This window comes from Giraffa tippelskirchi, chromosome 2, assembly GCF_054371585.1.
Source record: "Giraffa tippelskirchi isolate mGirTip1 chromosome 2, T2T-mGirTip1v1.2.pri, whole genome shotgun sequence".
Taxonomy (NCBI): Eukaryota; Metazoa; Chordata; class Mammalia; order Artiodactyla; family Giraffidae; genus Giraffa; species Giraffa tippelskirchi.
The window spans coordinates 214,531,554-214,559,522 of NC_137276.1; the positions used below are offsets into that span (position 1 = coordinate 214,531,554).

A 27,969-nucleotide genomic window follows, 5' to 3' on the forward strand; every position below is an offset into this window, starting at 1 on the left:
AATCACAGCACGCCAGGCCTCCTTGTCCATCACCAACTCCAGGAGTTTACCCAAACTCATGTCCATCGAGTCGGTGATGCCATCCAACCATCTCATCCTCTGTCGTCCCCTTCTCCTCCTGTCCCCAATCCTTCCCAACATCAGGGTCTTTTCCAATGAGTCAACTCTTCGCATGAGGTGGCCAAAGTACTGGAGTTTCAGCTTCAACATCAGTCCTTCCAATGAACACCCAGGACTGATCTCCTTTAGGATGCACTGGTTGGATCTCCTTGCAGTCCAAGGGACTCTCAAGAGTCTTCTCCAACACCACAGTTTAAAAGCATCAATTCTTATGCGCTCAGTTTTCTCCACAGTCCACCTCTCACATCCATACATGACCACTGGAAAAACCATAGCCTTGACTAGACAGACCTTTGTTGGCAAAATAATGTCTCTGCTTTTTAATATGTTGTCTAGTTTGGTCATAACTTTCCTTCCAAGGAGTAAGCCTCTTTTAATTTCATGGCTGCAATCACCATCTGCAGTGATTTTGGAGCCCAGAAAACGTCTGGCACTGTTTCTCTATTTCCCATGAGGTGATGGGACCAGATGCCATGATCTTAGTTTTCTGAATGTCAAGCTTTAAGCCAACTTTTTTCACTCTCCTCTCTCACTTTCATCAAGAGGCTTTTTAGTTCTTCACTTTCTGCCATAAGGGTGGTATCATCTGCATATCTGAGATTATTGATATTTCTCCCTGAAATCTTGATTCCAGCTTGTGTTTCTTCCAGCCCAGCGTTTCTCATGGTGGAATCTGCATATAAGTTAAATAGGCAGGGTGACAATATACAGCCTTGATGTACTCCTTTCCCAGTTTGGAACCAGTCTGTTGTTCCATGTCGAGTTCTAACTGTTGCTTCCTGACCTGCATACAGGTTTCTCAAGAGGCAGGTCAGATGATCTGGTATTCCCATCTCTTTCAGAATTTTCCACAGTTTATTGTGATCCACACAGTCAAAGGCTTTGGCATAGTCAAAAAAGCAGAAATAGATGTTTTTTTGGAACTCTCTTGCTTTTTTGATTATCCAACAAATGTTGGCAATTTGATCAGTGTAGGAGTGAGTTTAAGTGAGGGAAGAGGTAAAAAATAAAGGGTAGATGATCAGAGAATCAGTAAATAAGCAGGAAAAGAATGAAGAACAGGTAGTAAAATCAGATGAAATGTGTTTCAAAGCAGAAATGAGGGAGAGGGGGTAGGTTCAGCCTGAGGAAATGAGGAATAAGACAGGTATTGTCCAACTTCAGGTTTGATACCTACTCCAGTATTCTTGCCTGGAGAATTCCATGGACAGAGGATCCTGGCTGGCTACCGTCCATGGCGTTGCAAAGAGTAGGACTCTACTGAGCAACTAACACTGTCACTTTTCAGGTTTGGTTTACTGAGAGCTGCACATAAAAAGGCATTTCAGGTGAAAGCCATGTACCATTTGCAGGAAAGAAGTAAGGAAATGAGGAGAGGATAATTTTTTTTAATTGTTTAATTTGAACTGTAGTCCATAGGGTCACAAAGTTTGAAGGCAGGAGGAGAAGGGACGACAGAGGATGAGGTGGTTGGACAGCATCACTGACTCGATGGACATGAGTTTGAACAAGCTCCAGTAGCTGGTGATGGACAGGAAGCCTGGTGTGCTGCAGTTCATGGGGTCTCAGAGTTGGACATGACTGAGGGACTGAACTGAACTAAAAGAGTTGGACACAGCTGAGAGATTAACACTTCACTTCAAGCAATGTACAGAACTATATTGTGATGTGTTTCCAGAGAATGAAGCATAACCTAGCCTTTCTGGGAATCTGATGATTCCTGATGGTCAAAGTGCAAAATGAAATTTGTGTCCATGCTCTCCAAGGCTTATTGCAGTGGTGACTGTGGAGAAAGAGAAGAGACTTGCCCAGAACACAAAGAACATATTGGCTCCATCTAATCTATATAATTTTCAACGTCGTGAGTATGGAAGAAGTCACAAGTGTGTGGAGTAGTAGGGTAGTACTGACCATTGTTTAAAAGATTTGCAATACAGCAGAAACACATTCAGATAATAAAATCTTGGATTACAATTAGTGCCCCATGTAGAGTAGCCTTTCAATTTACTCAGAAATCTGTTGTTATTTAGTTGCTAATCCATGTCTGACTATTTTGAGACCCCATTCACTGTAGCCCCCAGACTCCTCTGCCCACGGAATTTCCCAGGCAAGAATACTGGAGAGGGTTGCTATTTCCTTATCCACGGGATCCTCCCCACCCAAGGATGGAACCCACAGCTCCTGTAATGGCAGGCAGGTTCTTTACCACAGAGCCACCAGGGAAGCCCCCTTAGAAATCCCAGTTTATTTTCTTTCCTACTAATATACAGATGAAGAACATAACAAAAGTCATAATTAGCTTGACATTCACTTCTGGGAAATAAATGATGGATATGTACATAATTAGATTTTGGACTAGAGACATTGCTGGAATTTTGCATATGATTCCATTGCTAAAGTTTTGTTATAGTGATGAGGTTTTTGTGTTTTATATAGCTGAATTGTTAAGTAGGTAATTATTTTAAAAAATAGATCTATTCAACTAAGGTATTAGGATGAAAATCTATTAAAAGAAGATAGTGATACTTTGGTTTCTGACCCAGTAAATGGTAACTTGAGGAAATAAAGTTTTTAAATCACTTAATTTATCACAAAAGTGTTTGTTAGATTTCTGTAATTTAAAAGCATCATTGTTCCCATCTTTATTTCTAATGAACTCCCTATCAATTATATCACCAGAATGCTTTCTCTAAATTTGAATTAGTAGATGTTTATACAATAAGCATATCTACTGTACATTTCATATGACCAATTATAAATGTCTTTAAAGATAAAATGTTTTGAATTAAAGAATTTATAAAAAAAAAAACTCAACATTTTGTGGTAGACTTGAAAAAGAAGTGGTGTGTTATCTTAAAATTAAAGGTTTAAAGCTTCCTCTATAAATAATATAAAAGGGATATGTTTTATTCATGTACAGAAATGAACCTCAAGGAAGTATTTCTAAAACTAATAGCAAAAGAACAAAACACTGAATAACAATCATCCTGGCTTTATAAGAACTTACTTTCAATTCACTTTCTGCTTACTTTCTATTTTGATTTTCTGAAAATCAAGCCAGAGTGAGGTTTTGGTTAGCAATAAGAGATCACTGGGCAACCTCTCTTGTGCTTCCAAGACCAAGATGAGATTATCTAACAGCATTCCTTAGAGAAATTTAATCTGTGTTATCTCTATGGTCTTATTTCCTATTTTTAAGACATGTGTTTTGCCTGATGAACTAGTTTTTCCAGTGAGGTAGGTCTTGACCACATTTAAATAAATAATATGTAATTTGGGGCCTCCATTCGACCTAACAGAAGCAGAAGATATTAAGAAGAGGGGGCAAGAATACACAGAAGAACTGTACAATAAAGATCTTCATGACCCAGATAATCACGATGGTGTGATCACTCACCTAGAGCCAGACATCCTGGAATGTGAAGTCAAGTGGGCCTTAGAAAGCATCACTACGAACAAAGCTAGTGGAGGTGATGGAATTCCAGTTGAGCTATTTCAAATCCTCAAAGGTGATGCTGTGAAAGTGCTACACTCAATATGCCAGCAAATCTGGAAAACTCAGCAGTGGCCACAGGACTAGAAAAGGCCAGTTTTCATTCCAATCCAAAGAAAGGCAATGCCAAAGAATGCTCAAACTACCGCACAATTGCACTCATCTCACATGCTAGTAAAGTAATGCTCAAAATTCTCCAAGCCAGTCTTCAGCAATACGTGAACCGTGAACTTCCAGATGTTCAAGCTGGTTTTAGAAAAGGCAGAGGAACCAGAGATCAAATTGCCAATATCCGCTGGATCATCGAAAAAGCAAGAGAGTTCCAGAAAAACATCTATTTCTGCTTTATTGACTATGCTAAAGCCTCTGACTGTGTGGATTACAATAAACTGTAGAAAATTCTGAAAGAGATGGGAATACCAGACCATCTGACCTGTCTCTTCAGAAACCTGTATGCAGGTCAGGAAGCAACAGTTAGAACTGAACATGGAACAACAGACTGGTTCCAAATAGGAAAAGGAGTCCGTCAAGGCGGTATATTGTCACCCTGCTTATTTAACTTATATGCAGAGTACATCATGAGAAACGCTGGGCTGGAAGAAACACAAGCTGGAATCAAGATTACCAGGAGAAATATCAATAACCTCAGATATGCAGATGACACCACCCTTATGGTAGAAAGTGAAGAAGAACTAAAGAGTCTCTTGATGAAAGTGAAAGAGGAGAGTGAAAAAGTTGGCTTAAAGCTCAACGTTCAGAAAACTAAGATCATGGCATCTGGTCCCATCACTTCATGGGAAATAGATGGGGAAACAGTGGAAACTGTGTCAGACTTTATTTTTCTGGGCTCCAAAATCACTGCTGATGGTGATTGCAGCCATGAAATTAAAAGACGCTTACTTCTTGGAAGGAAGGTTATGGCCAACCTAGATAGCATATTAAAAAGCAGAGACATTACTTTCCCAACAAAGGTCTGTCTAGTCAAGGCTATGGTTTTTCCAGTGGTCACGTATGGATGTGAGAGTTGGATGGTGAAGAAAGCTGAGTGCCAAGAATTGATGCTTTTGAACTGTGGTGTTGGAGAAGACTCTTGAGAGTCCCTTGGACTGCAAGGAGATCCAACCAGTCCATCGTAAATGAGATCAGTCCTGGGTGTTCATTGGAAGGGCTGATGTTGAAGCTGAAACTCCAATACTTTGGCCACCTTATGCAAAGAGTTGACTCATTGGAAAAGACCATACTGCTGGGTAGGATTGGGGGCAGGAGGAGAAGGGGACGACAGAGGATGAGATGGTTGGATGGCATCACTGACTCGATGGACATGGGTTTGGGTGGACTCCGGGAGTTGGTGATGGACAGGGATGCCTGCCATGCTGCAGTTCATGGGGTCGCAAAGAGTCAGACATGACCTAGTGACTGAACTGATTCATAAATAGCTCAGAGAGTGAAAAAAAGAAAAATAAAAAAAGGGTCTGTGTACCAGCTTCTACTGTATTCTGCATTATGTAAGTCTGGGTTCTATGTTTGTTAATGAAATTCTCTGCTAGATGTGAAGAAATTTTAAAAGGGAGAGATACTGTGACACCAATGCTCTTAAAAATCATCTTAGGGAAGATTTAAAGATGCTTATGAAAATTTATTTTAATATAGGTGTGGAAGATGTTATTAAGGTGGCATGTCAGATGAATTTGTTAGTTAATAAATTACACTCTTATACTATGGTTGACATGATTACAATTTGTTTCTTCTGAGACAAGAGATCTGAACCCAATGAACTTGGAACTGCAGAGCAAAACTACTTTGCTGAGCTGTTTAAGAGATTGGCTAGCCTCCACGCTAGACTTGATGGTACTATAGGCAGGTTCAGATTAGGTACTAATTCTCCATGGCTAAAATGCCTTCAACTCAGTGAAATAATGGTTTCAAGCATTGCTGAGCAATTTGCTGATAATAATGTCACAATTTCAAAGTGATTGACTGATTTAGATGAGAAAAACTCCTTGGGACATATGTGACTTATAAAGTTTCTCTCCTTTATGTGTTCTTCAGATTCAAATACAGCTGATGAAACTAAGAGAAAAGTTTTACTTCAAAACTGATGATATCCTTAAGGTTTGGAGGACAAGTTTATAAATTCAAGAATTATTTGGAAAATTTTTAAACCAATGTAGTCAAGTTTGGGGTTCTTTGGCAATGATTGACCATTGATCATATGACTGATTACTGACTTAAAATTCCTTAAATTCTTGCATACTCAGATTTTTTAATAAAGATTACACTAATATTTTTATTCCCATTGGCTTAACAACAAAAAAATCTATCAATAATTAGGCTATACCTAAAACTATATCATCATACATCATTGCTCTAAACATCCACATTTTGAAAAATAGAAAGTATATGTATTTAACACTGCTTTTCACATGGTTGATCTTAAGTTCCAAACCATGGTACGCCAAGCCCATCATGATCTTTGTTTTCCCTTGCTTTCCAAACTTATTTATTTTATATCTCAGTTTATTCTTTATTTTCTAGTAATTCAAATTGGCTCTAGTTTGCAGAATCCATTATGATATTTAGACTTATTTTTCTTTATGTTATGAAATTTCCTAATCCTTAGAATACCTACTCTGTTCTTGCTACTGAACTTTTACTCATTTTTTAAAATACACCTTAGAAATAAATTCCTCAAGTAAATTTTATCTTGTTGTGTAGGGAGGTAACTTTAGGCCAAATCTCCCGGGTCCTACATTTTGTAATACTTCAGTTCCATATTAAACAAATTGTCTTTCATTTATATTTTGTGTTATAAAGCTCTTTTTCTAGATAATTTAAGTATTAAGGGTACTCATTTTATCTATATATGATCAAAATATTTGCTGCACAAAATTATGTAAATAATAATTTATTTGAATCAATATGGAAATGTTTACTAATAATATTATATTGCGTGTGACAAATTCACATACATATAAGTTGGAATGCAATCTGTCTTTGAAAAAATCTACCAAACTCCCCAAACCCTGAAAACTTCAGGAGTTCTAGAACATTATTAAGAGCAACAGAACTGTTCAGAGAAGCTTTGACTCATAATCTCTCTAATTGACTTTTCTACAGCTCAAAATATTTCTTTAATCCCAAACTAATATTCTCTTGTAATAGAAATGCATACAGTTGATATTGAGGGTAAAATTGGGGGGTGTGGATACAGGAAATATTTTATGTTTTCTTTCCATGAATTCTCACAGACATTTGAGAATGTCTCACAGAATTTTCCTTGCTAATTACATTTTTCAAGTAATTTATTGAATATAGTTTGTATTCCCTAAAATAAAAATAGACGATTTTTAGTTGTAATTTATTGAGAGAGTAGTATTGACATATATACATTACCATGTGTAAAATAGATAGCTAGTAGGAAGCTGCTGTATTGCACAAGAAGCTGATTGATGCTCTGTGATGACCTAGAGGGGTAGGGTGGGGGAGGTGAGAGGGAGGCTTAGGAGGGAAAGGATATATATATATATATATATGTATATATGAATGTATATATATGAATAATATACATATATACATACACACACACAGCTGATTCATTTTGTTGTATAGCAGAAGCTAACACAGCATTGTAAAGCAATTATCCTCCAGTTAAAAATAAATTAAAGAAATAAACTGTACATGTAAGACTTATAAAAAGGATGAGTTAGCTTTTATTTCACCTCTATCTCTATAGAACTGATAAGTATACAAGTAAAGTAGGAATCAAAATATTTGAGAAATAGTTGCCTACCCCACATATAAGTAGAAATCCTAAATGAGGATTAAACTCATCTACAAGCATGGATGGGCTGATATGTTTCCTGGTCAATGAATAAATATTGTATCCTCAAAAATATACTAAAAGTTAAGGGAGACAAATAATTTGCATCAAATTGGTTATAGTCTATTAGGAAACTAACATTTACTAGCTTGAAACAAGATTTATATTAAATAGAATCTAAAATTCCAAAGAGTAAAAGAAATAATATTAAAGGGATCAGTAATAAAATAGATTGTTATCCAACTATTCATTGCCCTTCATAACTGCTTCATAGATCCCTATTCATTATCAGGAGTAACTCAGGAGTTCTATTGATAGAAATTTTGCCTCACATTTTTTTTGAACTTAACTATGAAATATGGTTTGACCAGTGGAATGTGACTAAATGTGATATTTATTATGTCAAAAATCAAAGCTTAAGTATTACTCCATGGTCTGGCTCAGTCTCTCTCTTATTTGGGTACTATTTATTCCAGGAACTTTCCTGTTAGCTCAAATGGTAAAGCGTCTGCCTACAATACAGGAGACCTGGGTTCAATCCCCGAGTCAGGAAGATCTCCTGGAGAAGGAAATGGCAACCCACTCCAGTATTCTTGCCTGGAAAAATCCCATAGATGTAGGAGCCTGGTGGGCTGCAGTCCATGGGGTCACAAAGAGTTGGACACGATTGAGTGACTTCACTTTCACTTTCTATTCCAGGAAAGAATACCAAGTCCCAGATAGAGACCGCTTCATTCAGTCCCAAGCTAGAATACATGGGGAGCAGAGCAGAACAGCTGCCAACTTCTTGTCCTTACTGTAATATGAGCAAGACATGAGTGTTGTAAAGTTCTGATATTTTGACCCTGTTGTTTTTCCAGGACTTATAGAGTAATTATTACTAGAGTCGGAGTGCTGCTATAGTATATATAAAATTAAAATAGGGTGCAACTGATTCTGGGCCCAGTGTCAGGTAGTGTGGACATCATTAATAAAACTTAGATAAATAACAATCCAAAGTTATTTCTGCTGAAATTTTACTAAATCTATAAACTATTTTAAAATTAGGTAATGCATAAAATGAATTTGTGTCCCCTACACTGATTATTTGGAGAAGGAAATGGTAACCCACTCCAATATTCTTGCCTGGAGAATTCCATGGACAGAGGAGCCCAGCAGGCTATAGTCCATGGGGTTGCAAAGATTCAGACACGACTGAGCGACTATCACTCACTCACTCACACTGGTTATTGGGCTTCTCAGGTGGGTCAGTGGTAAAGAATCAGCCTGCTAGTTCAGGAGATGTGAGTTGGAACCCTGGGTCAGGAAGATCCCTTGGAGGATGAAATGGCAACCTATCTCAGTATTATTGCCTGGAAAATACTATGGACAGAGGAACCTGGTGGGCTACAGTCCATAGGGTTGCAAAGAGCTAGGCACAAGTGAGCGACCGAGCACACAAGCAAACTGGTTATTAGCTGTGTTTTGCATGGTACCACAGAAAAGAGGTGAGTCTAAGAAAAAATTAGGCTATTGGCAGCAAGAGATGAAACAGACAAAGAATTCTCAAAATTCAGGACTTTCAGGTTTGAAACATGGACTCAATTGCAGTCGTCAAACATAAACTTGAGTAAAAGCCTGTGTCACAAAAGCCAATGAAGACAAATTTTTCAGGGAAACATGAAATCAAGGCACAAGGTGGGGGGAGGTGATCATCAAGCTGTTTGCTAAAAGGTGTTGCTAAGACGTCTCACTGACTTGTGAGCAGAGAAAAGAGACAAAAATTGTGGTTCCCCCAAAGGACTGTTGAGGTCAAAATAGCTACCAATAAGTCTAGACAAGAGATAGGTCTCAAAAAGAATTGTGGGTGTGACTACTGGAACAAGAGCTGACTGAAATCTCATAGTGAAAAGTCAAGTGTCTGAAAATTGTGCCTCCAAAAGTGCCACCAGCTTGGTTTAAAAAAAGACTAAAATGCAAAACAATCCTTAGCTTCTTAATTGTCTAATGGCAGATACAGAAAGTTACTCAGCTTCCACCATGCTCAAATTCTCCCAGGCGCCTTTCCAAGGTGACCAAGGAGGGTGACAGAAAAAAAGTAGAGACTTCAGGAAGGCATGTGAAGCAAGGATAGGTGAGCAGTAATCAACACAGGTCACTGATGGGATGGAGCCAAAGCAAGAACAACACCCAGTTGTTAATGGGACAGGCGAGAGAAGCAACATTCGATGCTGTAAAGAGCAATATTGCATAGGAACATGGAATGTTGGGTCCATGAATCAAGGAAAATTGGAAGTGGTCAAACAGTAGATGACAAAGTGAACATCAACATTCTAGGAATCATATAACTAAGATGGACTGGAATGGGTGGATTTAACTCAGATGACCATTATATCTGCTACTGTGGGCAGGAATCCTTTAGAAGAAATGGAATAGCCATCATAGTCAACAAAAAGAGTCCGAAATGCAGTACTTGTATGCAATCTCAAACACGACAGAATGATCTCTGTTAGTTTCCAAGGTAAACCATTCAATATCATGGTAATTCAAGTCTATGCCCCAACCAGTAATACCGAAGAAGCAGAAGTTGAACAGTTCTATGAAGAATTAACATCCAAAAAAGATGTCCTTTTCATTATAGGGGACTGGAATGCAAAAGTAGGAAGTCAAGAAACACCTGGAGAAACAGGCAATTTTGGCCTTGGAGTACAGAATGAAGCAGGGCAAAGGCTAATAGAGTTCTGCCAAGAGAATGCACTGATCGACACCCTCTTCCAACAAAACAGGAGAAGACTCTACATGTGGACATCACCAGATGGTTGACACCGAAATCAGATTGATTATATTCTTTGCAGCCAAAGATGGAGAAGCTCTATACAGTCAACAAAAACAAGACTGGGAGCTGACTGTGGCTCAGATCATGAATGTCTTTATTGCCAAATTCAGACTTAAATTGAAGAAAGTGGAGGAAGCCACAAGACCATTCAGGTATGACCTAAATCAAATCCCTTATGACTATACAGTGGAAGTGAGAAATAGAGTTAAGGGACTAGATCTGATAGACAGAGTGCCTGATGAACTATGGATGTAGGTTTGTGACATTGTACAGGAGACAAGAATCAAGACCATCCCCAAGAAAAAGAAATGCAAAAAAGCAAAATGTCTATCTGAGGAGGCCTTACAAATAGCTGTGAAAAGACAGGAAGCGAAAAGCAAGGGAGAAAAGGAAAGATATACCAATTTGAATGCAGAGTTCCAAAGAATAGTAAGGAGAGATAACAAACCCTTCCTCAGCCATCAATGCAAAGAAATAGAGGAAAACAATAGAATGGGAAAGACTAGAGATCTCTTCAAGAAAATAAGAGATACCAAGGGAACATTTCATGCAAAGTTGGGCTCAATAAAGGACAGAAACGGTAGGGACCTAACAGAAGCAGAAGATATTAAGAAGAGGTGGCAAGAATACACAGAAGAATTGTACAAAAAAGATCTTCACAACCCAGATAATCACGATGGTGTGATCACTCACCTAGAGCCAGACATCCTGGAATGTGAAGTCAAGTAGGCCTTAGGAAGCATCATAATGAACAAAGCTAGTAGAGGTGATGGAATTCCAGTTGAGCTATTTCAAATCCTGAAAGATGATGCTGTGAAAGTGCTGCACTCAATACGCCAGCAAATATGGAAAACTCAACAGTGGCCACAGGACTGGAAAGGTCAGTTTTCATTCCAATCCCAAAGAAAGGCAATGCCAAAGAATGCTCAAACTACCTCACAATTGCCCTCATCTCACACGCTAGTAAAGTAATGCTCAAAATTCTCCAAGCCAGTCTTCAGCAATACGTGAACCGTGAACTTCCAGATGTTCAAGCTGGTTTTAGAAAAGGCAGAGGAACCAGAGATCAAATTGCCAACATCCGATGGATCATCAAAAAAGCAAGAGAGTTCCAGAAAAACATCTATTTCTACTTTATTGACTATACCAAAGCCTTTGACTGTGTGGATCATAATAAACTGTGGAAAATTCTGAAAAAGATGGGCATACCGGTCCACCTGACCTGCCTCTTGAGAAACCTGTATGCAGGTCAGAAAGCAACAGTTAGGAAAGGACATGGAACAACAGACTGGTTCCAAATAGGAAAGGAGTACATCAAGACTGTATATTGTCACCCTGCTTATTTTACTTATATGCAGAGTACATCATGAGAAACTCTGTTCTGGAGGAAGCACAAGCTGGAATCAAGATTGCCGGGAGAAATATCAATAACCTCAGATATACGGATGATACCCCCCTACGGCAAAAAGTGAAGAACTAAAGAGCCTCTTGATTAAGGTACAAAAGGAGACTGAAAAAGTTGACTTAAAGCTCAACCTTCAGAAAACTAAGATCATGGCATCCTATCCATCACTTCATGGCAGATTGATGGGGAAATAGTGGAAACAGTGGTTGACTTTATTTTTCTGGAGCTCAAAATCACTGCAAATGGTGATTGCAGCCATGAAATTAAAAGACGCTTATTCCTTGGAAGGAAAGTTATGACCAACCTAGACAGCATATTAAAAGCAGAGACATTACTTTGCCAACAAAGGTCCGTCTAGTCAAGGCTATGGTTTTTCCAGTGATCACGTATGGATGTGAGAGTTGGACTGTGAAGAAAGCTGAGCACCGAAGAATTGATGCTTTTGAACTGTGGTGTTGGAGAAGACTCTTGAGAGTCCCTTGGACTGCAAGGAGATCCAACCAGTCCATCCTAAAGATCAGTCCTGGGTGTTCATTGGAAAGACTGATGTTGAAGCTGAAACTCCAACACTTTGGCCACCTCATGTGAAGAGCTGACTCATTGGAAAAACCTTGATGCTGGGAAAGATTGAGGGCAGGAGGAGAAGGGGACGACAGATGATGAGGTGGTTGGATGGCATCAGCGACTCAATGGACATGAGTTTGGGTGGACTCCGGGAGTTGGTGATGGACAGGGAGGCCTGGTGTGCTGCAGCTCATGGGGTTGCAAAGAGTCGGACACGACTGAGCGACTGAACTGAACTGAACTGAACCAACACAAGAGTGAATTAAACTGAGGGTTAATCAGGGAGTATTCCCTAAATTCCGTGATGGTGATTTTTACTGAGATATAGAGATTAATTACCATTCAGTAAGGACTCCGAGTGTCTCTTCTTTTTCTCTGTATGACTGAGCATATTTATTTGCTTAGAGTACTCCTGTTTCACCATAAAATATTGGGTGTGAATGAAGAATATTCTTGTATTATTTGCTCATCTGTTTCTAAATCAAAAGAAACTACATCTGGATCTGATTGAGATCATAATATGTGGGGCTTTGCATTTTATGCCTTAATTAAAGACACTTGCTTTATTCCTAGGGGAAGTATTGAGTGCCTTTTTCATGCAGGAGGAAAGCCAGTTATATTCCATCAAGAGTGCAGATTGGAGTAACTATTGTTACTGTTTGAATTATCTGTTCTCTCCTGTCTAAGAGTACTATGCAGTCCTATCTTCCAGAAAGTGGAGTATACTTTCCTATTTCAATGTAAGACATGTAGAAGTGGTTTGTTTTAGCCAATAAGATGAGAGTAGACACATCATACAAGACAATAGTTCAAACCAAATCTTTGGGTATATGTATGTAATTTATTTCAAACTCTTCCTTAAGAACAACATAACCCAAATATTGGTTAATCCTTCACAGTGTTTTCTGGAACTAGATGATGCACAGAGCTAATCTGAGTCCAGTCAAATCCAGCCAAACTCAGCAGAGCTCAGTTAACCCAAAGCTGACCTGTAGCCTACCTTCTGCCAACCCTAGAGTTGATTTTACTATAGTAAAAATGAATGTTTCCTATGGCAATAAAGAAATAAGGAAAAACTTCGTATTTACAGGTGGGATTTATGCCATATTTTGGAGACTTGGCATCTGGATAACTAGAGGATGAAACAAAATATATCTGAAGCAAAGGTCAGAGCAATTGCAAAGGTATAGAAGCAGGAATAAAATGGACTTGTTGGAGAAAGAATAAGGAAATTATTCTGATTATAGAAAAAAAGCAAAATGATGAGGAATAATAAGAAATCGACTAAAACTCTGAGCACATTGTTCAGATGCACCATCTCTGAGACTTCATGTATGGCATAGTGGATTAATACAGACAGCCTGTGTTATGGTCATATGTTTCTATATTTTGTTGTCTCTATAGTTTGTGTATATGTTGAAAATGTTTTCCTCTCAGAGTGCTCCTAATTGTCACAAGATAAGACCTAGAAAAGCAAGTCTATTTTCAGGGTTCTCATTTTCCTATTATGGTTTGTTGAAACATATTTAAATCCTAATTTGTTAATGTAAAATCATTTAAGCTTTTATTGGCTCTGAATTTGCACCCTTAGGAATTAGTCACAATAATAATCTAAATGTAGAAAAGAGTAATAAAATGGCAAAAAGCATCATTTCAGTTATCTCTATTGTTTAACTGGATTTTAATTGTATAACAATAGTAGTAATAGTATCTTTTTCTGTAAGAGAATACCACTGTCAGCTACTGAGAAGTTGTCTTTGAACTATGTGACCTAATGCCCTGTGGTTCCCCAGCTACAGACTTCAGTGACATTTCTTTTAAACCTAATGTCATCAGAGTCAACGTTTGGGGAACATGAGTTTATTTCAGAATAACAGATGAATATTGAAGCAATTTTTCTTGACCCCTTTCTGAAAAAATGATGATTTTCAGTTTAATTCATTAAAAAAAATATTTCATGGATGACAGGTGCTCTATAATAGTGAGATGTGTTTGTTTTTGTTTAACTTATGAAGTCCCTATGTCATTAGGTGATTGGACTCATCTTCCAAATAAAGGAATTTTATTTATTGGCATAAAGTAGTGTGTTAACCTTAGCAGATATTAAAGTATTTGAAAATGTGGTTCAATTCAATAATCCAGTGATTTATTAATTCAATTGAGTTTTACTTTGTATTTAATGCTAACTGAATGGCATAAGTTTCTTGGACTAAGATGTTACTTTACAGAAAAACAAGCCTTTTATATTTTCTTTCTTGTACACTGTAAACTTGAGATTGGCTTAGCAAGCCACATTTGAAAATCGATTCATACTGTCTGAATATTAAATCTCGTATTTATGTAGTTATGCATTAAAAGTAATTTTTAGAACATTTATCTAGACATTGAAAGTTGAAAGTATAACCTAATTGGTTTAATTGACTTCATACTATAAGATTTACATTTCATAGTAGCCTAACAAAGTGGCATTAAAGTTTTTGGGAGACCTCCTACAAATGCCTGCCCTTGGCTCAAAACAAATATGTTTCCAGAAAACTAAACGTATGACTAACAGAATTCCTCTCTGCATCTAATATCTGTTCACTCCTGTCCCTTTTTTTCCTAGAAGGAAGTATATGGAACTCCAAGTATTATTGTTTCTATTTAGTGTCTGGATGCTTGTAAATTTTAAAATTATAGCCTTGTTAAAACATATGTCAAATACTTCAGGATTTTTCAAGTACTGTTTTGAGGCCCTTTAAAGTTTGTCCTTGGTTGTAGGATATATTATAGGCTCCATATAACCTCAGAGTGCCTTTAAATTTGTTCTTGGATCACTCTCCAGAAGAAATCCATACCAGGTACCCAGTCCCTTTGATCTTATTTTGGCTCCTTAAACTTTTCAGACATCACAGAGCTCCTAAGTGCTGCAACACTTTCTTTCCCCCTCTTTGTCTATCCAACGTCAATCAAATCTTCATTTCTCAAGACTTAAGCCATTTTTCTTATGAAACTTTTTCTGAAGTCTCAGACTAGCTTAGATGCCCCATTAAAAACTCACTCAAAAAAGAGTGTATGTTCCTTTCCAATATTTATATTCTAATCTTAATTTCTGCATTTATCCTTTTTTAAGGAAGTCTTTTTTTTAGATTAATTAATTTATTTTAATTGGAAGATAATTGCTTTACAATACTGTGATGGTTTTTGCCATACATCAGCATGAATCAGTCATGGGTACACATGATTCCCCTCATCCTGAACCCTCCTCCCACCTCCCTCCCCACCCCATCCCTCTGAGTTGTCCCAGAGAACCGGCTTTGAGTGCCCTGCTTCATGCATAGAACTTTCACTAGTCATCTATTTTACATATGGTAATATATATGTTTCAATGCTATTCTCTCAAGTCATCTGACCCTCGGCTTCTCTCACATAGCCCAAAGTCTGTTCTTTACATCTGTGTCTCATTTGCTGCCTTGCATGTAGCATCATCATTACTGTCTTTCTAAATTCCATATATATATATGCATTAATACACTGTATTGGTATTTCTCTTTCTGATTTACTTCACTCTGTATAATAGGTTCCAGTTTCATCCATCTCATTAGAACTGACTCAAATGTGTTCCTCTTTATAGCTGAGTAATATTCCATTGTGTATATGTATCACAGCTTCCTTATCCATTCGTCTGCCAATGAACATCTAGGTTACTTTCATGTCCTAGCTATTGTAAACAGTGCTGCAATGAATATTGTGGTACACCTGTCTTTCAATTCTGGTTTCCTCTGTGTGTATGCCAAGCAGTGGGATTGCTGAGCACCAAAGAATTGATGCTTTTGAACTGTGGTGTTGGAGAAGACTCTTGAGACTCCCTTGGAGTGCAAGGAGATCAAACCAGTCAATCCTAAAGGAATTTAATCCTGAATATTCATTGGAATGACTGTTGCTGAAGCTCCAATATTTTGGCCATCTGATGCAAAGAGCTGACTCATTAGAAAAGACCCTGATGCTGGGAAGGATGGAAGGCAGAAGGAGAAAGGGATGACAGAGGAAGAGATGGTTGGATGGCATCTCCAATTCAATGGACATGAGTTTGAGCAAGCTCCAGGAGATGGTGAAGGACAGGGAAGCCTGGCGTGCTGCAGTCCACGGAGTTGCAAAGAGTTTGACATGACTGAGCAACAATCTTTAAAACTATATTATGAAATAGAATATTATGTTTGTCAATTCCTTCTTATTTATTTAAACCTGGGAAGAATAGCATGTGTAATTAATTTATCTGACAGTAGTTATCTGAATTGGAGAAAAGGTGTCCATGGCTGAAAGGAAAAGAATGCTAAACTCTAGAATTACAAAAACAGGCATGAGTCAGAAGAAGGTCTAGCACATAGAAAAGAAATGTAATTAACTCTCCCAAGTATTTTTAGAATTATGTAAATGTCTTAGTCCACTTGAGAATGATATTTTCATTGAAGGCAAGCTCTTTATTTGCCCACTTTAATTGTCCACCTAGACAGATATTTGATAGCTGCAACATAAAAGGGCTTCCGTGGTGGCTCAGATGGTAAAGCATTTGCCTGCAATGCAGGAGATTCGGGTTCAATCCCTGGGTTAGGAAGATCCCCTGGAGAAGGAAATGGCAACCCATTCCAGTACTCTTGCCTGGACAATTCCATGGACTGAGCAGCCTGGTAGGCTACAGTACATGAGAAAGGTCAAATAAACTCCCTAACATGTTTTTCAGCACTTTCAGCAGGCTCCCTGCAAGTTAAATGAAAGTATCAAATAAGAAATTGCAGTATCAGTTTTTTTTTCCCTGTAATTATAACAGAACATTTTTATTACCATTTTGAGTGTTGCTATTTCATTGACAATCTTGAAGTAGCTACTGCCTGATGCCTCTGGTAGAGGGAAAAAAGGTCATGGCTAACATTGTATTGGCATCTTGCCTTTGTCTAATCACAGCAGGAGCCATTGGTCTATGGAATGTTTAAAGAAAAGAAATTTGTGGCTTATATGATGATTGAGCAACTGTACAATACCCCAGTAGGGGGTTAATTAGAAATGAAAGGGCTTAAAATTTCTCTCAAAGCAAATCTCTTTGGGGAGGTCATTTTCAGAAAGTATCTCATTTATGCATCTCTGAAGTGCTTTTTAAAAAGCATATTCTTTTAACAAATGGAGAGTCAGCCAAAAATCAGCAAGATCAGAATAGGAAGGGATATATTAATGAATAAGAAGTAACTGTAACAATCCATTAGGAAATCTAGTAATTTCTGTCTGCTTAAATAGTGTCATTTGCCTATATTCTACCACCAATATGATAAAATAATACTAATTTTTATGATAGGCATTTTGTAATTGGTTGTTTCAGTCATTTTTTTCTGTTTACATTAAAGGGAAAATGTTATTCTTACATTAAATTATGTTCAGAATAAGAGAAAATTATATAAATTATCTGCAGAGAAGAACCAGTTAATTTTGTCCTACTTACATCATAAAACGGATGAGATACTGTTGAGACCATGAAAGAAAATTTGGTGTTTCAGTGAAGATTCAAATGAATATAGGATCTTATGCTAGCCATATAGAAAAGAACAAGAAAACATAAATTTACATAGTTTTTTTTACACTCTAGTAGCTTATAGTCTGGTAGAAGATATATAGTACATTCAAACATCGTTATAAGATAAACGGTGTCATTTGCTAAGTCTCCGAAAATGTCACCTCTATGATAACCTATGGATAAACCAAAGTCAAGTGTATTAGTTCAGTAGTGGGGAGCTCTTGTATTGACAGAGTCTTCCTAGGGTCTCAGAAAGGAGATATCAATGGCAATATATTCAGAAGGTTTTGGAGATTTCATTTTTCTCCTTTTTCTTTGAGGATTCACTTTCGAAATTTATAATTTTAAGTACCTTCTTCTATCTTTAAAATGTACATAAATCCTTTTGAAGAGTAGATTGGCATTTTGCTGGTTTATAGCCTAGGAATGTCTTTCTCAAAAACTTGAAGATTGTTTCTTTGAAATGTAATCATCAAGAGAGATAGCACCCCTAACTCCCAGTCTCTTTGGGAAGATAGGAGCCTATTTCTGTGGGCATTTCACTCTGAGGTGCTAAACTACTTCCTATCATAAAGATATGATAAGTTTGTTTGTCTCTTGAATAAAGCTAATTAATTCACACAGATGGAGACCCAAGTAATAAGTCAAAGCTAAAATGAACTATGTGTGATAAATGGTGCTGTTAATTCTCTGACTTGAGGACTAGTTTTCGCTTATCTTGAAAACCTGTAAGTAATAGGTCGTATCTGCATGCTTGTGTAAAAGCGTGAGATTTATTTTTGCCTTTGAAATATCTTAGCAAATTGCTTGTAATGAACATCACACTCTGGTTTAATTAATGTTTACTTAGTAATAAACGTGATCTTTTTCTCTACTACCTCTGTGGAAAGAATTTCTGGGTTGGGAGACTTTGTTTTTAATTCTGTTTCCCAACACTTCCATTCCCCCAGCACTGTTTGGGACTGGGAAAAATTTGTTCCGTAATAATTTAGGATTGGTGGGCACAGGGAGAGAAAGGTTTTCAGTGAATCTTCAAAAGTAAAGATTTGTTTGTCCAGTTAGATAGAACATTATTATTCTGAGAAGACGCTATGGATAAGCAGACTAGTCCATGTTCAGATAAACAGATATTTAGTAAGTTCCTAAAGCAATGAATACTGTGGGCAGGAATCCCTTAGAAGAAATGAAGTAACCATCATAGTCGACAAGAGTTGGAAATGCAAAAGTTGGATGCAATCTCAAACAAGACAGAATGATCTCTGTTTGTTTCCAAGGCAAATCATTCAATGTCACAGTAATCCAAGTCTATGGCTCAACCAGTAACACCGAAGAAGCTGAAGTTGAACAGTTCTATGAAGACCTACAAAACCTTTTAGAACTAACACCCAAAAAAGATGTCCTTTTTATTATAGGGGACTGGAATGCAAAAGTAGGAAGTCAAGAAACACCTGGAGTAACAGACAAATTTGGCCTTGGAGTACAGAATGAAGCAGGCCAAAGGTTAATAGAGTTTTGCCAAGAGAATACACTGGTCATAGCAAACACCCTCTTCCAACAACACAAGAGAAGACTCTACACATGGACATCACCAGATAGTCAATACCGAAATCAGATTGATTATATTCTTTGCAGCCAAAGATGGAGAAGCTCTATACAGTCAGCAAAACAAGACCGGGAGCTGACTGTGGCTCAGATCATGAACTCCTTATTGCCAAATTCAGACTAAAATTGAAGAAAGTGGAGAAAACAACTAGAACATTCAGGTATGATCTAAATCAAATCCCTTATGACTATACAGTGGAAATGAGAAATAGATTTAAAGGACTAGATATGATAGACAGAATGCTTGATGAACTATGGATAGAGGTTTTTGACATTGTATAGGAGACAGGTATCAAGACCATCCCCATGAAAAAGAAATGCAAAAAAGCAAAATGGCTGTCTGAGGAGGCCTTACAAATAGCTGAGAAATATGAGAAGTGAAAAGCAAAGGAGAAAAGGAAAGATACACCCATTTGAATGCAGAGTTCCAAAGAATAGCAAGGAGAGACAAGAAAGCCTTCCTCAGCGATCAATGCAAAGAAATAGAGGAAAACAATAGAATGGAAAGACTAGAGATCTCTTCAAGAAAATTAGAGATACCAAGGGAACATTTCATGCAAAGATGGGCTCAATAAAGGACAGAAATGGTAGGGACCTAACAGAAGCAGAAGATATTAAGAAAAACAACAATACAGTATACTAATGCATATACATGGAATTTGAAAGATGGTAACGATAACCCTATATGCGAGACAGAATAAGAGACACAGATGCATAGAACAATTTTATGGACTCTGAGGGAGAAGGTGAGGGTGGGACGTTCTGGGAGAAGAGCATTGAAACATGTATATTATCATATGTGGAACAGAACACCATTCCATGTTCGATGCATGAGACAAGGGCTCAGGGCCGGGGCAATGGGATGACCCAGAGGGATGGGATGGGGAGGGCGGTGGGTGGGGGGTCCAGGAAGGGGAACACATGTAAACCCATGGCTAATTCATGTCAATGTATGGCAAAAACTATTACAATATTGTAAAGTAATTAGTCCCCAACTAAAATAAATAAATTTATAAAAAAAAAAAAAAAAAAAAAGAAGAGGTGGCAAGAATACACAGAAGAATTGTACAAAAAAGATCTTCATGACCCAGATAATCATGATGGTGTGATCACTCACCTAGAGCCAGACATCCTGGAATGTGAAGTCAAGTAGGCCTTAGGAAGCATCACAATGAACAAAGCTAGTGGAGGTGATGGAATTCCAGTTGAGCTATTTCAAATCCTGAAAGATGATGCTGTGAAAGTGCTACACTCAATATGCCAGCAAATATGGAAAACTCAGCAGTGGCCACAGGACTGGAAAAGGTCAGTTTTCATTCCACTCCCAAAGAAAGGCAATGCCAAAGAATGCTCAAACTACCGCACAATTGCACTCATCTCACATACTAGTAAAGTAATGCTTAAAATTCTCCAAGCCAGGCCTCAGCAATACGTGAACCGTGAAATTCCAGATGTTCAAGCTGGTTTTAGAAAAGGCAGAAGAATCAGAGATAAAATTGCCAACATCCGATGTATCATCGATAAAACAAGAGAATACCAGAAATGCATCTATTTCAGCTTTATTGACTATGCCAAAGCCTTTGACTGTGTGGATCACAATAAACTGTGGAAAATTCTGAAAGAGAAGAGAATACCAGACCACTTGACCTGCCTTTGATAAACATGTATGCAGGTTGGGAAACAACAGTTAGAACTAGACATGGAACAACAGACTGGTTCCATATAGGAAAAGGAGTATGTCAAGGCTGTATATTGTCACCCTGCTATTTAACTTATATATAGAGTACATCATGAGAAATGCTGGGCTGGAGGAAGCACAAACTGGAATCAAGATTGCCGGGAAAAATATCAATGACCTCAGATATACAGATGACACTACCCTTATGGCAGAAAGTGAAGAAGAACTAAAGAGCCTCTTGATGAAAGTGAAAGAGGAGGGTGAAAATGTTGGCTTAAAGCTCAACAGTCAGAAAACTAAGATCATGGCATTCGGTCCCATCACTTCATGGCAGCTAGATGGGGAAACAGTGGAAACAGTGGCTGACTTTATTTTTCTGGGCTCCAAAATCTTTGCCGATGGTGATTGCAGTAATGAAATTAAAAGACGCTTACTCCTTGGAAGGAAAGTTATGACCAACCTAGATAGTATATTGAAAAGTAGAGACATTACTTTGCCAAAAAAGGTCCGTCTAGTCAAGGCTATGGTTTTTCCAGTGGTCTTATACGGGTGTCAGAGTTGGACTGTGAAGAAAGCTGAGCGTCGAAGAATTGATATTTTTGAACTGTGGTGTTGGAGAAGACTCTTGAGAGTCCCTTGGACAACAAGGAGATCCAACTAGTCCATCCTAAAGGAGATCAGTCCTGGTTGTTCATTGGAAGGACTTATGTTGAAGCTGAAACTCCAATACTTTGTCCACTTGATTCAAAGAGCTGACTCATTGGAAAAGACCCTGATGCTGGGAAAGATTGAGGGCAGGAGGAGAAGGGGACGACGGAAGATGAGATGGCTAGATGGCACCACTGACTCGATGGACGTGGGTTTGTGTGGACTCAGGGAGGCCTAGCATGCTGCAGTTCAAGGGGTCACAAAGAGTCGGACACGACTGAGCGACTGAACTAAACTGAACAGAAAGCAATGAATAAAATTACTATAACTTCATTTCCATGGGTAAATTTTTTCTGGAATATTCAATTCATGTTAATTTCAGGCAATAGAATATTAAATTCATGTTAGTGTATAAAACAAGCTGTGGGGCTGTAAATGGTTTTAATTCTCATGTGGAAAATTGCCATTTCAATGTTATCAGCCAACTGTTGTTAGTGTTCAGAGTAAAGAGGCATCATATTTCAGTTGTGACAAGAGAAAGCATGTTCATGATTCTTGGAATTCATGACTGCTTGAAGACAAGAAAAAATTTCAGTAAAAGGTCATGAGTAGGAAAGATGTTCTAGCCAGGATTGATTGAATAAGATATGGAACTATCATCTTGGGAAAAGCAAGGGAACCTGAATATGTAGCTCCATTGATAAATAGCCAGAGATGAGGCTGAGAGAAAAATAGGGGAGAGATTCAGAAGAACTGAGGATTGACCTTAGGACTTTGGTTTCTACTTGGTAGGAATCAGGGAAAGAAAATCAAATTCATTGCTGATTTAATAAAGACATATCAATTCAGTGATATCTCTAGAGAAAATATAACAGCTAGAATGTTTTATAAACAAGATATATTATTATTATTGACTTTAATTATCCAGTGTCAAAAGATGTCTGAGGACTTCCCTGGCAGTCCAGCAGTTAAGACTTTGCCTTCCATTTCAGCGCATGCAGGTCTGATCCATGGTTGGGGAGCTAAGATCCCACATGCCTCCTGACCAAAAAATAAAATAAACATAATACAGAAGCAATATTGTAACAAATTCAATAAAACCACCTGCATTAAAAAAATATATTTTAAAAAGAACATTCATTAAAAAATAAAAACATTAAAAAAAAAATGTCTGGAGCAGTTGGTTCAAGAGTTATATTGAATGTAACTCAGCTTCTCAACCAACCTAGATCATCTTCATAGTATTCTCTTGTTCACAAAATAACAGTCCTATAGATCAGGCATCACATACTCACATGACCAGGTCCAACCCAGGAAATAAAAAGGTTACTTTCTCTTAGTCAGTTTTTTTTTCTTTCTTTTTAATCAGGAAGATATACCTTTCAGGAAATCCTCCATAAGACTTCAGATCAGATCAGAGTGGACAAGATTAGGAAACATACTCACAATCTTGTTGCAAGGAAGAAATACGAAAGTAGGTGGAAAGAAAGAAGAGGGAAAAATTACTCCCGTACAATTTTCAATTTACATTGTATAAAGCTTCAAAAATGAAAAAAAGATCTATTTTGCCTCTAGAACTGACACAAGTGATAGACAATTTAATGGTACAGTTAAGATAAGATAAAAACAAATGATAATGAATACATAAAATGTCAGGGGACTCGTGATACTAGGTTAACTATTTAGAAAACAATCAAGGTATAACCCAGTCTCATGTTGTATTGTGGCGTACATTCCAGAACATCAAAGTAATTAATTGTGAAAAAATGAAACTATAAACTAGACATGAGAATTTTTTTGTTGTTTTATTTTGAGATCAGATTATTTCAAAGCATAAAAGCAGTAGTGCAAAGGAAAAGAGATCATAAATGAAAAGTATATAGTACAAACTTCATGACAAAAATAAAGCATCACAAAAAATTATAGAAGAAAATGCTTTCAAAATATTTGTCTTTTATGAATGTTTATGTATGATTACTAATTTAGAAAGTTTTTACTGAATGATTTTTAAAACACATATAGATTACCCGTAAATGGGTAAAGAGCAAAAGAGAAAAAAAAAGTATAAAGAAAAAATTGTGAGAAGAAAGTTACTAATAATCAAGAATTTCAAATTTGAGCACAGTAGTACTTCCTACCATATGTCAAAAAAGGATAAAATGAGTATATAAGAGATGTTAAGAATGTTGGAAAATTAGTCTTTCATATTTCATCAGATGAAACAAACAATGAAAACATGCCTCATTTGTAAAAGATGATTTGGTAATATATATATATCAAGATATAAAAATCTGTTTTTGACTTAGTATTATAGACTATAGATACTGAGTAATCCTGTTGTGAAAGTACTGTTTTGTATACGTGATACATGGTAACCTGTGTAATGTGGACAAGCCTATGGAGTAGGAATCATTAGTAATCTTTTCTACAGATGAGAAAACTACAGCCCTGTGGGAGGAAATAAGCTCAGGGGCACAGCTGATAAGGCTTCAGGCCAGATTTCAAAACTGTGGTGTCTATCTCAACAGGTCACACACATAAATATCACATACCTTGTTTCTCTCCTTTAAATAATCTTACATAAACAAACATAGAAGAGGAACTGAAGAGCCTCTTGATGAAAGTGAAAGAGGAGAGTGAAAAAGTTGGCTTAAAACTCAACATTCAGAAAACTAAGATCATGGCATCCGGTCCCATCACTTCATGGCAAATATATGGGGAAATAATGGAAGCAGTGAGAGACTTTATTTTTTGGGGGCTCCAAAATCACTACAGATGATGACTGCAGCCATGAAATCAAAAGATGCTTGCTCCTTGGAAGAAAAGCTATGACCAAACCAGACAGCATATTAAAAAGCAAAAACATTGCTTTGCTAACAAAGGTCCCTCTAGTCAAAGCTGTGGTTTTTCTGGTAGTCACATATGGATGTGAGAGTTGGACAATAAAGAAAGCTGAGGGCCAAAGAATTGATGCTTTTGAACTGTGGTGTTGAAGAAGACTCTTGAGAGTCCCTTGGACTGCAAGGAGATTAAACCAGTCAACCCTAAAGGAAATCAGTCCTGAATATTCATTTGAAGGACTGATGCCAAAGCTAAAACTCCAATACTTTGGACACCTGATGTGAAGAACTGACTCATTGGAAAAGGTCCTGATTCTGGGAAAGATTGAAGGTAGGAGGAGAAGTGGACGACAGAGGATGAGATGGTTGGATGGCATCACCAACTCGATGGACAAGAGTTTGAGCAAGCTCTTGGAGTTGGTGATGGACAAAGAAGCCTGGAATGCTGCAGTCCATGGTATCACAATGAGTTGGACACAACTGAGTGACTGAACTGAACTGAGCATAAAGAAATAGAGGAATTATAAAGGTGCATATTATTGCTGCTGCTACTGCTGCTGCTAAGTCGCTTCAGTCGTGTCCGACTCTGTGCAACCCCATAGATGGCAGCCTACCAGGCTCCTCCATCACTGGGATTCTCCAGGCAAGAACACTGGAGTGGGTTGCCATTTCCTTCTCCAATGCTTGAAAGTGAAAAGTGAAAGTTAAGTTGCTCAGTCGTGTCTGACTCTTCACGACCCCGTGGACTGCAGCCCACCAGGCTTCTCCGTCCATGGGATTTTCCAGGCAAGAGTACTGGAGTGGGGTGCCATTGCCTTCTCCGATGCATATTATTACATTTGCATAAATACTTTTTAAGTAGTTGCAACTTTCATATGAAATAAGCATCCAAACAGGAATTTTGCCAAAAATATTTGCATTTCTAAAATTGGCAGTGATGATTTTTTGCTGCTGGTGGGCAATTAGACACACTCATATTCTTTACTTTAGAGATTTTTAAGTAAATGACAAAATTCACGTTCTGAAAATGTCTCATCTGTAGTCATTTTATTTTAATTTGAGTAACAGTTTGGCAAATTCTTGACAGTATCTAGAGAAGCATGGATTACTGGGACAGAGGACGTAGGCTTCAGGTAGGATGGAGTGTTCAGATTGTAGGACTGCTTGTGGACTGTCTTTCCACCTTCTTCCTATCTTCCATAAAGAAAGTGAAAGTGTTGGTTGCTCAGTTGTGTCTTACTCTTTGCAACCTCATGGACTATATCCCACAAGGCTCCTCTGTCCATGGAATTCTCCAGGCAAGAATACTGGAGTGGGTTGTCATTCCCTTCTCCAGGGGATCTTCCCAACCCAGGGATTGAACCCAGGTCTCCTGCATTGCAGCTGGATTCTTTACCATCTGAGCCACCCTATTTCCCATTGACAGCAAAAATATTCCATTGCAAAGTGCTATGTTTGTGTTTTTTTTTTCTATTCAGAAAGTATGTTGTCATGTAGTCACTTCAAGTAGGGATCATTTACTGCCTAGTCTGTTCATTAGTCTCTGTGTTAACTTTACCTTCCCTTAGGCAGGGATAGATGGTATAAATATAGATAGGTAGATAGATGATAGGCCATATAGCTTGTAATGGCTACAGAGGTGGAGGGTTCAGCCCTCGAGGTCATAAAGGAGCTGGGATGGTTTCTACCCAGCACTAGACGTTTGAAACAGGGAAACTGAGGACATGTCAAAAGTGTCTGAAATAACCTGGACCAGGCAGAGGATATAGGCTCTGAAGATGAGCTAAAGGAGAGAGACCAGTTAAATGAAAGCATGAACTATGGGGTAGTTGGACCATATGCCCTTGGCATGGAGTGTTGTGAGAAACTTGAAATCTCAGAAACTACTGTGGATAGAGGGCTAGAATAATTCTGGCCAGGATGTTTTGAGTTACATTAGTACTTGGTATAGGGACCTATGAAAAGTTTTTCAGGTATGAAAAGTAACAGAAGCAAAAACCCAGAAAATATTTGCCATGAAGGTGCTTAAGAAGACAATGAGAGTAACAAAACAAACAAACAAACAAACAAAAAAAGGTGCTAAAGATACAGCTTATGCAAAAATCAGGATGCAATATTCTGGAGAAAGTAAAGTATCTGTTTATTGTGGATTTAATTTATGCTTTTCTGACTGGGCTTCCCTGGTGGCTTAGACGGTAAAGCGTCTGCCCACAATGCGAGAGACCTAGGTTCGATCCCAGGGTTGGAAAGATCCCCTGGAGAAGGAAATGGCAACCCACTCCAGTACTCTTGCCTGGAAAATCCCATGGACTGAGCAGCCTGGTAGGCTACAGTCCATGGGGTCATAGAGAGTCGGACACGACTGACCGACTTCACTTTCACCTTTTCTGACTGGTGGAGAATTCACCTTCATCCTTGAGTATTTCAGCAGAGGAGAATTATTTATGCAGTTAGAAAAAAGAGGAAATATTTATGCAACATACAACCTGCTTTACTGGCAGAAATCCTCATGACTTTTGGACAATTACATCAAAAAGTGACTATCTACAGATACCTGAAGCCAGAGAAAGTCGTACTTATTCACAAGATGATGGAAACTAAGAATTTGGACTGTTCAAAAAATGTATTCATGATGGAAGAGTCACACACACATTTTGTGGAACAGTAGTATAGATGACCCTGGAAATATTGATGAGAAGTGGCCATAATAGAGCTGGGGATTGGTGGAGTTGGGGAGCATTAATATAGGACATGCTGACTGGAGCACCTCCTTGACTTGAGAGAAGAGAAAGAAATGTCCTCAAGTGTAAACTCAATTTGCCTCCTTACCTCACACAAGAAGCCAGAGATCAGATTAAAAAGCCACTGAAAAGAAATGCTGCTTCTTGTCTTGGAGCTGGTCTTAGAGATGCTAGAGAAGTTCAAGCTAATCCATTCTTCATATGCATTAAATGGGCAAGAATTGCTGACTGTAAGGAGGAGCTCCACCACCCCACCCCACCCCACCCCACCCCCTGCCTCTAAACTGCTGTTGCAATCTGAAGAGGATGTGAATCAAAGTTTACACACCAAATACCTACCTGTGGAGAGCCCAGGTGACTCCGAGTTCAGTGAGATTGCTAACCACCTAGAAATGAGGCATGTTTTGCATATGTGGCTCCATCTGTCCTTGAAAACGTGGAAGAAAAGTTTTCCTCTGAATTAAAAATCCAGACACCTTGAAGATGTTGTTGGCATGGGTTGTTAGCAACCCATGGACACCCATCAGCCCCATCAAATATCTGGAGGTTTTGGGGGGAAGAGATGCTATATCTAGCACAGCAAATCCTCAGCCACTTGTGGAACAGTCAATGGAAACAAGTAGAATAGAGCAGATGAATGTGACCATGAGTGAGGAAGCACCACTTCCAAAATGACCTCCAAACTGCCACACATTACAAAA

At 38.1% G+C, this 27,969-nt stretch overlaps 1 pseudogene; it reads left to right on the forward strand.

The window, feature by feature from the left end:
- The first annotated feature begins 1,137 nt into the window (after positions 1 to 1,137).
- On the forward strand, positions 1,138 to 27,943 carry LOC145539641 (ribosomal protein S6 kinase beta-1-like; annotated as a pseudogene).
- The last annotated feature ends 26 nt before the right edge of the window (positions 27,944 to 27,969 follow it).